The sequence below is a fragment of the Eumetopias jubatus genome, unplaced genomic scaffold (genome assembly GCF_037043125.1).
Source record: "Eumetopias jubatus isolate StellerSeaLion01/CBP00866 unplaced genomic scaffold, mEumJub1_p1.0 scaffold_5, whole genome shotgun sequence".
In the NCBI taxonomy this organism is placed as follows: Eukaryota; Metazoa; Chordata; class Mammalia; order Carnivora; family Otariidae; genus Eumetopias; species Eumetopias jubatus.
In genome coordinates this window covers 86,890,612-86,903,489 of record NW_028274811.1, presented here as the reverse complement: position 1 = coordinate 86,903,489, position 12,878 = coordinate 86,890,612, and positions in this window count along the sequence as shown.

The window sequence follows — 12,878 nt, the reverse complement described above, 5'->3', positions numbered from 1 at the left end:
GGTGGAAATCTGTATGTTGAGCCACAAAGAAAATTATCATTATTCAAAAAGACGAATCATACAGGATAAGTTTTCTTTTCAAATTGCAGTAAAATAAGAAACTAAAAAAAATAGCAGAAAGACTCATGCACTTGTAAATTTTTAAACACCCTTCAGATAAAAATAAAATTGAAATTACAATTATAATTTAAATCCTTTATAATGACTAAAAATGAAAGCACTAATTATAATTGTGTAATGTAGTCAAAACAGTGCTCACAGAAATATTCATAACTTTAAATGCAAGTATCAGTAAACAACAAAGATTGAAAAATAAATGAGTTAAGATTAGGGGCACCTGGCTCAGTCGTTAAGCGTCTGCCTTCGGCTTGGGTCATAATCCCAGGGTCCTGGTATCAAGCCCTGCATTGGGCTCCCCGCTACGCGGGAAGCCTGCTTCTGCCTCTCCCACTCCCCCTGCTTCTGTTCCCTCTCTCACGGTGTCTCTCTCTCTCTCTGTCAAATAAATAAATAAAAATCTTAAAAAAAAGAAAAGAAAAATAAATGAGTTAAGATTATGTAACTGGTATTTTGAACTAGCAGAAATTGATAGGATGCAAATCATAATACAAATTTATTTTTTCACTATCCTCTTAAATCCATTCTATAGTCTTATTTTTCCCCTCTCAGATAAAATATTGAGAAAAGGTCATAGCTTCCCTGGTTAATTTTAAACAGTAAAAAAACAAACAAAACTTCCATTCACTTATAATAACTATTACAATTTTATTTAAATAATTAAACTGTCCATTTTAGTGAAATAGTCTACACTGGAATTTTAGTTAATGCTTCACTTTTCTCCTCCCCAGCTCAGGTTCAGTTCAGACTGAAATTCTGCAGAAGAGGGTAGGGTGTGTATGGGAACTTCTGTCCTTGCTTTCTCAGCTCCTCCTCACTCAAACCCACACTTTTAGCTGTGATATTAGGACTCTCCAGGGTTGGATTTGGGCAGGGTCAGAGATGGGATAAGGAGGTAATGGGGAATAAAGGTCCGACTTGATAGAGGAGGGGTGTTGTGATATGAGAGTGCTCTCTGGGCTTGCTAAATTTTAACCGCAGGCCTCACGGGGTATTTCTGTGGGTTTTGTAGATTTCTTCACCAGGAACATCTAATTGTAGCTCTGTTGATGTGGGTAGAGCTCTGTTTCTGGCCGGACCACTTAAGATTTTGCCATCAGATTCAGTATCTAAGGTTTCCTCCAGCCTCTTTTCAGTCCATTCATCCAAATCATTCCCATTTGTATGACTCACATCTGTCTAGGAAAACACATGCCTCTCTTCAGCCATTGTGGAAGCAGGCACCTCTCTTTGGTCCTCCCCAGGAAGATAGTTGTAGACACATACTTTCTGCTTTTCATTTTCTATAAGGCAGACCAAAATCAAACACCAGGGGCAAAAGGGAAGCAGGGATATAAAATTCCACGAGAAGGTCTCTTAAAGTCCCTCTAACTTGTCCAGAGGTCAGGAGTAACATCACTGCCACCCATTCACCCCACACATTAAATATTGAGGGAAGTGTGGCTGGACAATATTGCCAAGTGGCAACAATTCCTCACAGTATCTTCTTTTCCCTGGCTCTCCAACCTCAATCCTTTCATCCCCTCAGGTTGGATTTAGGGCCAAGGATCACAAAACTGCTTTTCAGCTAGTATTTTGTCAACTGTACATAGATGAACTATCCCTTCATTTAGAAATATAGGGCTTCTTGTCCCCTATTATTTTGCTTTTGGCCTTTGGGTTTCAGACAAAATGAGACAACCAATATCTGACTTACTTATCCTGTCACACATGTAACTTAAGAAACCGGAAAAAACTGACAAAATAGACCAAAAAGAAGTTAAAGAAAGGGGGGGGCGGAGCAAGATGGCGGAGGAGTAGGGGACCTGGATTTCGTCTGGTCTCAGGAATTCCGCTGAATAGGGATCCAAACCATTCTGAACACCTACGAACTCAACAGGAGATTGAAGAGGAGAGTAGCAACAACTCTCTGAACAGAGAAGTGACCACTTACTGGAAGGTAGGACGTGCGGAGAAGTGAATCCGAGGCGATATTCGGGAGGATAGATGGTGGGGGAGGGGGCCTCCGTTGGCCGCTACTGGCAAGTGATAGAGCTGCGGAGCACAAAATCGGAATTTTTAGAAGTCGGCTCCGCTGAGGGACGTCGCTCCAGTGGCTAAGCGGGAGGTGGAACCCTCAAGGGACAGTGTGGTCTCAGGACCCTCGGGGTCACAGAAAGACCAGGGTGCCTGAGTGCGGCAGAGCTCCCAGGTATCGGAGCGGGGAAGCTGGCTGCAGAGACAGCCGAGGCGCGGGCTCTCAGCTCGGGGTTGCCATAAACTGTGATCCGCGGGCCACTTGGGCCACTGCTCCTCCAGCAGGGACCCAACAAGCAGCAGATCTGGGGAGACTCCCCTTCCTCCCCCAGGAGGAGCGGCACGGGAGCGCACCGCAGGGATCTGCTGGGTTTGGAGACTCCACACGGGGTCGGGTGCCAGAGATAGAAATGCTCGGTCACAAGCCCAGTGAGCACGGAGTGCGGCCGGAGACCGGGGAGACGGGAGTGACTGACAGCTTTTCTCTGGGGGTGCACTGAGGAGCGGAGCCCCAAGTTCTTGCCTCCTCTGGGGCACAGATTGGGAGGCCGCCATTTTCACTGTCGTCCTCCAAAACCGTACGGAAAGCTTGCAGGGAACACAAGCTCCTGAGAGCGAACCCAAGCAGCTTGCTTAGCCGGGACCGACAAGGGCGGGGCAATTCCGCCTCCGGCAAAGACATTTGGGAACCACGGCAACAGGCCCCTCCCCCAGAAGATCAACACGAACAGCCACCAAGCCAAGACCAAGTTTACCGATCAAGGAGAACAGGAGAACTCCAGCGCTAGGGGAATACTGCACATAGAATTCATGGCTTTTTTACCATGATTCATTAGTTTTTCAAAGTTAATTTTTTAACTGTTTTTTTAATTTCTCTTTTTCCCTTTTTCAACCAACATCTTATCAATCCCTTTTTTTAAAAAAACATTTTTTATTTTTCATTTTTCATTTTTAGTCATATTTTATCCCTTCATAAAAGTTACCCTTATTTTTGGCATATATATATATAAGTTGTTCTCTCTTTAAAATTTTGAGATACAGTTTCTTCTAACAGATCAAAATATATACCCTAAATCACTAGTGTATGGCTTTGTTCTAGTCTCCTGCCTGATCACATTCTCTCCCTTTTCTTTTTAAATCTTCTTCTTTCTTTTTTCAAACAACTTCTTATTGTATCAATTCCTTTTATAAAATCTTTTATAATTTTCATCTTTACAGTCATCTTCCATCCCTTCATTCTATCAACCCTTATTTTGTACATATATAAGTCTTTCTTCTTTTAAAATTTTAGGAGGCACTTTTTTCTAACAGACCAAAAAACGCCCAAAATCTAGTCTGTGGCACTGATCTATGCACTAGCCTGATCATATTTGATCATATTCGGGTTTTTTTGTATTGTTCTGTTTTTGTTTTTAATCTTTTTGTTTTTGTTTCTCTTTCTTTCTTTTCTCTTTCTTTTTTCTTTCTTTCCCCTTCTTTTTCCCTGGTTTCAGGTCTTTTCTGATTTGTATAGAGTATATTTGCTGGGGACATTGTTAACCTGTTAGCATTTTGTTCTCTGATTCATCTATTCTCCTTTAGACAAAATGACAAGATGAAAAAAATCACCTCAGCAAAAAAGAACAAGAGATAGTATCATGAGCTAGGGACCTACTCAATAGGGACGTTAGTACGATGTCGGACCTAGAGTTCAGAATCATGACTTTAAAGATACTAGCTGGGCTTGAAAAAAGAGTGGAAGTTATTAGACACACCCTTGCTAGAGAAATAAAAGAACTAAAATCTAACCAAGTCGAAATCAAAAAGGCTATTAATGAGGTGCAATAAAAAATGGGGGCACTAACTGCTAGGATAAATGAGGCAGAAGAGAGAATCAGCGATATAGAAGACCAAATGATGGAAAATAAAGAGGCTGAGAAAAAGAGAGATAAACAACTACAGGATCACGAGGGCAGAATTCGAGAGATAAGCGATACGATAAGATAAAACAACATTAGAATAATTGGGATCCCAGAAGAAGAAGAAAGAGACAAAGGGGCAGAAGGTATATTGGAGCAAATTATAGCAGAGAGCTTCCCTAATGTGGGGAAGGAAACAGGCATCAAAATCCAGGAGGCACAGAGAACCCCTCTCAAAATCAATAAAAATAGGTCAACACCCCAACATCTAATAGTAAAACTTACGAGTCTCAGAGACAAAGAGAAAATCCTGAAAGCAGCTTGGGACAAGAGATATGTAACCTACAATGGTAGAAACATTAGATTGGCAACAGACCTATCCACAGAGACCTGGCAGGCCAGAAAGGACTGGCATGATATCTTCAGAGCACTAAACGAGAAAAATATGCAGCCAAGAATACTATATCCAGCTAGGCTGTCATTGAAAATTGAAGGAGAGATAAAAAGCTTCCAGGACAAACAAAAACTAAAGGAATTTGCAAACACGAAACCAGCCCTCCAAGAAATACTGAAAGGGGTCCTCTAAGCAAAGAGAGAGCCTAAAAGCAGCATAGATTAGAAAGGAACACAGACAATATACAGTCACAGTCACCTTACAGGCAATACAATGGCACTAAATTCATACCTTTCAATAGTGACCCTGAATGTAAATGGGCTAAATGCCCCAATCAAAAGACACAGGCTATCAGAATGGATTAAAAAACAAGACCCATCAATATGCTGTCTGCAAGAGACTCATTTTAGACCCAAAGACACCCCCACATTGAAAGTGAGGGGGTGGAAAACCATCGACCATGCTAATGGACACCAAAAGAAAGCTGGGGTGGCAATCCTTATATCAGACAAATTAGATTTTAAAAACAAAGACTGTAATGAGATGAAGAAGGACAGTATATCCTACTTATAGGGTCTATCCAACAAGAAGATCTAACAATTGTAAATATCTATGCCCCGAACATGGGACCAGCCAATTATATAAGGCAATTAATAACAAAAGCAAAGACACATTGACAACAATACAATAATAGTGGGGGACTTTAACATCCCCCTGACTGAAATGGACAGATCATCTAAGCAAAAGATCAACAAGGAAATAAAGACTTTAAATGACACACCGGACCAATGAACTTCACAGATATAATCAGAACATTCCATCCCAAAGCAACGGAATACACATTCTTCTCTAGTGCCCATGGAACATTCTCCAGAATTGATCACATCCTAGGTCACAAATCAGGTTGCAACTGGTACCAAAAGACTGGGATTATTCCCTGCATATTTTCAGACCACAATGCTTTGAAACTAGAACTCAATCACAAGAGGAAAGTTGGAAAGGACTCAGACACATGGAGGCTAAAGAGCATCCTACTAAGGAATGAATGGGTCAACCAGGAAATTAAAGAAGAATTAAAAAAATTCACGTAAACCAATGAAAATGAAAACACAACTGTTCAAAATCTTTGGGATACAGCAAAGGCAGTCCTGAGAGGAAAGTATATAGCAATACAAGCCTTTCTCAAGAAACAAGAAAGGTCTCAAATACACAACCTAACCCTACACCTAAAGGAGCTGGAGAAAGAACAGCAAATAAAGCCTAAACCCAGCAGGAGAAGAGAAATAATGAAGATCAGAGCAGAAATCAATGAACTAGAAACCAAAAGAACAGTAGAACAGATCAACGAAACTGGGAGCTGGTTCTTTGAAAGAATTAACAAGATTGATAAACCCCTGGCCAGACTGATCAAAAAGAAAAGAGAAATGACCCAAATCAACAAAATCATGAATGAAAGAGGAGAGATCATAACCAACACCAAAGAAATACAAACAATTGTAAGAACATAGTATGAGCAACTCTATGCCAGCAACTTAGATAACCTGGAAGAAATGGATGCATTCCTAGAGATGTATCAACTACCAAAACTGAACCAGGAAGAAATAGAAAACCTGAACAGACCTATAACCACTAAGGAAATTGAAGCAGTCATCAAAACTCTCCCAGCAAACCAAAGCCCAGGGCCAGATGGCTTCCTAGGGCAATTCTATCAGACATTTAAAGAAGAATTAATACCTATTCTCCTGAAACTGTTCCAAAAAATAGAAATGGAATGAAAACTTCCAAACTCATTTTATGAGGCCACCATTACCTTGATCCCAAAGCCAGACAAAGACCCCATCAAAAAGGAGAACTACAGACCAATATCCTTGATGAACATGGATGCAAAAATTCTCACCAAAATACTAGCCAATAGGGTCCAACGGTACATTAAAAGGATTATTCACCATGACCAAGTGGGATTTATCCCTGGGCTGCAAGGCTGGTTCAACATCCGCAAATCAATCAACGTGATACAATACATTAACAAAAGAAAGAACAAGAATCATATGATCCTCTCAATAGATGCAGAAAAAGCATTTGACAAAGTACAGCATCCTTTCTTGATCAAAATTATTCAGAGTATAGGGATAGAGGGTACATACCTCAATATCATAAAAGCCATCTATGAAAAACCTACAGCCAATATCATTCTCAATGGGGAAAAGCTGAGAGCTTTCCCCCTAAGGTCAGGAACGCGGCTGGGATGTCCACTATCACCACTGCTATTCAACATAGTATTAGAAGTCCTAGCCACAGCAATCAGACAACAAAAAGAAATCAAAGGCATCCACATCGGCAAAGAGGAAGTCAAACTCTCACTCTTTGCAGATGATATGATAGTGTCTGTGGAAAACCCAAAAGACTCCACCCCAAAACTGCTAGAACTCATACAGGAATTCAGTAAAGTAGCAGGATATAAAATCAATGCACAGAAATCAGTGGCATTCCTATACACCAACAACAAGACAGAAGAGAGACAAATCAAGGAGTCGATCCCATTTACAATTGCACCCAAAACCATAAGATACCTAGGAATACATTTAACCAAAGAGGCAAAGGATCTGTACTCAGAAAACTATAAAACACTCATGAAAGAAATTGAAGAAGACACAAAGAAATGGAAAAACGTTCCATGCTCATGGATTGGAAGAACAAACATTGTGAAGATGTCAATGCTACCTAGAGCAATCTACACATTCAATGCCATCCCCATCAAAATACCATCCACTTTTTTCAAAGAAATGGAACAAATAATCCTAGAATTTGTATGGAACCAGAAGAGACCCCGAATAGCCAGAGGAATGTTGAAAAAGCAAAGCAAAGCTGGCGGCATCACAATTCCGGACTCCCAGCTCTATTACAAAGCTGTCATCATCAAGACAGTATGGTACTGGCACAAAAACAGACACATAGATCAATGGAACAGAATCGAGAGCCCAGAAATGGACCCTCAACTCTATGGTCAACTCATCTTTGACAAAGCAGCAAAGAATGTCCAATGGAAAAAAGACCGTCTCTTCAACAAATGGTGTTGGGAAAATTGGACAGCCACATTCAGAAGAATGAAACTGGACCATTTCCTTACACCACACACAAAAATGGACTCCAAATGGTTGAAAGACCTAAACGTGAGACAGGAGTCCATCAAAATCCTAAAGGAGAACACAGGTAGCAACCTCTTCGACCTCAGCCGCAACAACTTCCTCCTACAAACATCGCCAAAGCCAAGGGAAGCAAGGGCAAAAATGAACTATTGGGGTTTCATCAGGATAAAAAGCTTTTGCACAGCAAAAGAAACAGTCCACAAAACCAAAAGACAACCGACAGAATGGGAGAACATATTTGCAAATGACATATCAGATAAATGGCTAGTATCCAAAATCTATAAAGAACTTATCAAACTCAACACCCAAAGAACAAATAATCCAATCAAGAAATGGGCAGAAGACATGAACAGACATTTTTCCAAAGAAGACATCCAAATGGCCAACAGACACTTGAAAAAGTGCTCAACATCGCTCGGCATCAGGGAAATCCAAATCAAAACCTCAATGAGATACCACCTCACACCAGTCAGAATGGCTAAAATTAACAAGTCAGGAAATGACAGATGTTGGTGGGGATGCGGAGAAAGGGGAACCCTCCTACACTGTTGGTGGGAATGCAAGTTGGTGTAACCACTCTGGAAAACAGTGTGGAGGTTCCTCAGACAGTTGAAAATAGAGCGACCATACAATCCAGCAATTGCACTACTGGGTATTTACCACAAAGATACAAATGTAGGGATCCGAAGGGATACGTGCACCCCAATGTTTATAGCAGCAATGTCCACAATAGCCAAACTGTGGAAAGAGCCAAGATGTCCATCGACAGATGAATGGCTAAAGAAGAGGTGGTATATACACACAATGGAATATTATGCAGCCATCAAAAGGAATGAGATCTTGCCATTTGCAATGACGTGGATGGAACTGGAGGGTGTTATGCTGAGTGAAATAAGTCAATCAGAGAAAGACATGTATCATATGACCTCACTGATATGAGGAATTCTTAATCTCAGAAACAAACTGAGGGTTGCTGGAGTGGTGGGGGGTGGGAGGGATGGGGTGGCTGGGTGATAGACATTGGGGAGGGTATGTGCTATCGTGAGCGCTGTGAATTGTGCAAGACTGTTGAATCACAGATCTGTACTTCTGAAACAAATAATGCAACATATGTTAAGAAAAAAGAAAAAGAAGAAGATAGCAGGAGGGGAGGAATGAAGGCGACTAAGTCGGAGGGGGAGACATACCATGAGAGACGATGGACTCAGGAAAACAAACTGAGAGTTCTAAAGGGGAGGAGGGTGGGGGGATGGGTTAGCCTGGTGATGGGTATTAAGGAGGGCACGTTCTGCGTGGAGCACTGGGTGTTATGCACAAACAATGAATCATGGAACACTACATCAAGAACAAATGATGTAATGTATGGTGATTAACATAACCATAAAAAATTAAAAAAGAAAGCAGTTAAAGAAAGGAATTGATAAATACAAAAGTACAAATTGCCTAAATAATATGAAAACATTAAGTACAATGAGTGAAATCAAAAGTTTATTCTTGGAAAATCCCATCAAATTGAACATCTGGCAATTATATTGAAAAGAAGATTAGAAAAGACTGGCAACCAACATTATCAGTGGGACAGGAACATAAAATTACATTAAACAGGGTAAGAATTATAACAAAATATTATGGCTATCCTTACACCACAAATTTAGAAAACTAGGTGAAATGTATCAATTCATAGAAAAGTATATATTATTACAATTAATTCAAGAAGTATAAAAATAGGAATAAAAGTATTAGTAGTGAAGAAATGAACAAGGCAATAAAATCTACTCTTTGAAGGACTTCAGGCCCAGGTAATTAGAAGAAACTATCAAACTTCAAATAGCAGATATTTTCTACATTATAAATAAACTGTTCCATAGCAGAAAAAAAATATGAAAATGTTGGTAAATCATTTTATGAGAATAGCAATACTCTACTATCAACAAAGGACAAAAGTATACAAAAAAAGAGAAATATAATCCAACCTCTTTTCATGAGCATGGATATCATCATAATCCTGAGGGAAATACTAACATTCTAAACCCAGCAGAAAATTAAAGAATACATCATAATCAAGTAGAAGTTATCTCTGTCTTAGATATTCGCAAAAAGCAGAGAAAAGTTACTTCCCTGAGTATATGTGTGTGTGTTATAAATAAAGAGGAAATTTCAGTACATTAAGAGATTCAGAAAATAGAATATTACTCCACTGACCACTTATTCTATAACTAATACCATATTATACAAAATTCAGATATTGTCACACTTGTTTCAATCTTTTGCCTATGAGATTCAGTTTCTTTTTTTCATGTATCTGAACTAATACTGACCCCTTTCCACCCCACTTTATGTGAAATAGATCTCTGTCTAACCTCTTCTGGTGCAGCTGTGATTGGCAGTAAGCCTAACCAGTTCTTACTCCATTACCATATTCACAGTGGTTAAAGGGTCATTTCTCTCTGTTCTTTGGTAGAAATGGGAGAGGAAACATCTTGAAATGTATGCTTATTAAGGAAGAATCTAACAAGGGTTTCCCCGAACACCTGGTTAAATATTAGAAAGTAAATGTATAGATCAGTATTAGCAGACTAAGGAAAAAATCCTTTTGATTATATCCAATGTTCTTTAATGATTCAAAAAATTAGCAAGCAGAAGCTAAAAGTAAATATCCCCAATTAATAAAAGGTGCTTATACGAAATCTACAGAAAATAACATAGTTTATGGCAAAATGTGAGAAGCATTCTAACTAAAGATACAAGAAAAGGATAGCTATTACAGCAATGCCGAGTGTAATGAAGGCATAGGAGAAAGAAATAACTATCAATAAGAGAAACAGAGATAAAGCTAGCATATTTCTTTTTATAAGCAATATCCAGTGAAAAACCAGATCTCACTAAAAAATATAAAATACCTGGAAAATAAAATTCAAAAGACTATATGTATATCTATTTATCTATCTAATCTCCTCTTTCATATGAAAGAGAAGATGCCCCAGCAGAGCAAAAAACATCTGAAAGACTATTAAGGAGCAGGACTTCTAAACAGATATGAATACATGTGATGAGGCCTATTCTAATTAAAACAGGAGAGTTTGGGAATAGGGAAATATGTCAATAAAATTGAATAGGGTACATAAACAGACTCACATATATGTAAGACTTTAATTTATGATTAGGTTGGGCTTTTAATCCGTGGGAAAAGATTGTGTATTTACTAATTTGTAGGAATGTAGCTATCATATGAAAAAAGTAAAGCAATATACTATTTATTCCTCATATTATTTACTAAAACAAATTCCTGATGGTTTAAAGCACTAAACATTAAGCAAAAATATATATGTACTAGAGGAAAATACAGAATACTTTTAAAGTGTTGGGGTAGCAAATGTCCTCTCAACTGAGAACCCCAACCCAGAAACCATCAAGTATACGTGACAGATTTCTCTCAAAAAACTTTAAAACTAGGTATAACTGGCCAGAGGCGGGGGGACATAAAAAAGATAAAATACACGTGGTGGAAATAAATTACTGTAACACATTTAGCAGACAAGGTATTAATAACCAGAATGCATAAAGATGGTTATAAATAATTTAGTAAAAGGCAAACAACTCAACACTAAAATGAGTAAAGGATGCCAGATGGCGATTCTCAAAAAGAGAACAAAATGGCCAGTAAACATAAAGGATAGTCAGTCTTGCTGGCAATCATGGTGTGTGTGTGGCGGGGGCGGGGAGGGTGTCACTTATCATAAACTGTCAAGTGTGGGAAAGATATAGGGAAACTGACACATTCATACACGGTAGAGAAAAGTCTAAAGACATTTGGGAAGGCAATTAGGAAATATATATTTTAAATCTTAAATCCCTTTAGGCTAGCAATTCTGTTTCTAGAAATACATTTTCAAAAAATACTTTCTCAAGTGTCCAATGATATATTCAAGGCTATCCATAACTTTATTGTCTGTATTAGTGTAAAACTGGAAACAATGAAATGCCCTTCAATAGGAAAGTTGTGTATGGCACATAAAAAGAATGACATACACACACATATATGTATATGTAACATACATGTATACATACAAGTTCAAATAGTAGGATGATTCCCTTTGTGTTAAAAATTAGAAAGCAAATATACACACATACATAAATGCATAGGCAAGGACAGAAGGATGCCTGTCAGACTCCTGACAACGTTACCAACTGGGAAAGGAAAGTAGGAGAAGCATACTAGAGGGGTCATTTCAGGGTTTGCTCTTAATACTTCTGAATTTTAAAAATTTTTTACCATGAGAATATATTAATGCATTGGTGGGGTAATTAAAAGGATAAAACAATCAGAGCAGTGAAGTAGCCAACGATTTTTCTTTTTGGTCCCTGGCCCTATCTGTTTGTATTGAACAAGCTGACCCCAGTCTGGTCACTCCATTCATTTTGGCCATTTATTAGTTATGCTTTGAGACAGGGACAAATTTTCAATGCATGCAGAGGAAAAGCAGCAGCATATTTCTCAAAGCAAATTATTCACCACAACAATCATCTCAAAAGCCTTCATTTTAGATATATATTTACCTACCTTCCACACTTTCCCCCCACTGGAATTTAGAATTTTTCTTCCTGAAACTTCTAGTTGCTAAGCAACATTTCCTTCTTTGTGGAGCTGGGTTGCCATATCAACTTTTCATCAGCTCGATCTTTCTCTTCTTTTCATCCTAATCATCACAGACACACAAATAGATACACACACACACACACACACACACACACACACACACACACACACACACACACAAGTTTTCTAGAGTTCTTCCATGGTCAGTGTTTAGTTATTCACTTGTTCCATAAGAAATTGAAGCCTTAACTTTTTTTTAATTGTTGCAAACTCATAACCAAAAAAATGGAGAAAGGATTCCCCTTACCTCTTCTAAAAGGATAGCCATGTCAGAGATGGCTTTCCAAAGACTGAGAAAAGGATCGGTTTGGGAATTAGAGTTTGGGGATGAAGTTCTAGGTCTAATCTGCTACTTTAGGGGGATGGTTTTCAGATGGTTAAGGCCTCTTATAATTTCATTTAGTTAAGTATTATTGAGCTACTACTATGCTCCCTATAATGTTCGGGATATTGAGAATGCAATCATCAATGCAAACAGTCACCACCCTCAAGCAGGTTACATTCAGAGAGGTATAATGGTATAATACTGATGCATGTCCCTGACTCCAGCCTGTTAAAACTGCTCCAGCTTCCAACAATAGCTTCCTCTAAAGGATGGCTATTAGGGAGGGAGGGTTTGTAAGGGTGTATGTAAAGCCTTATGCCCTACC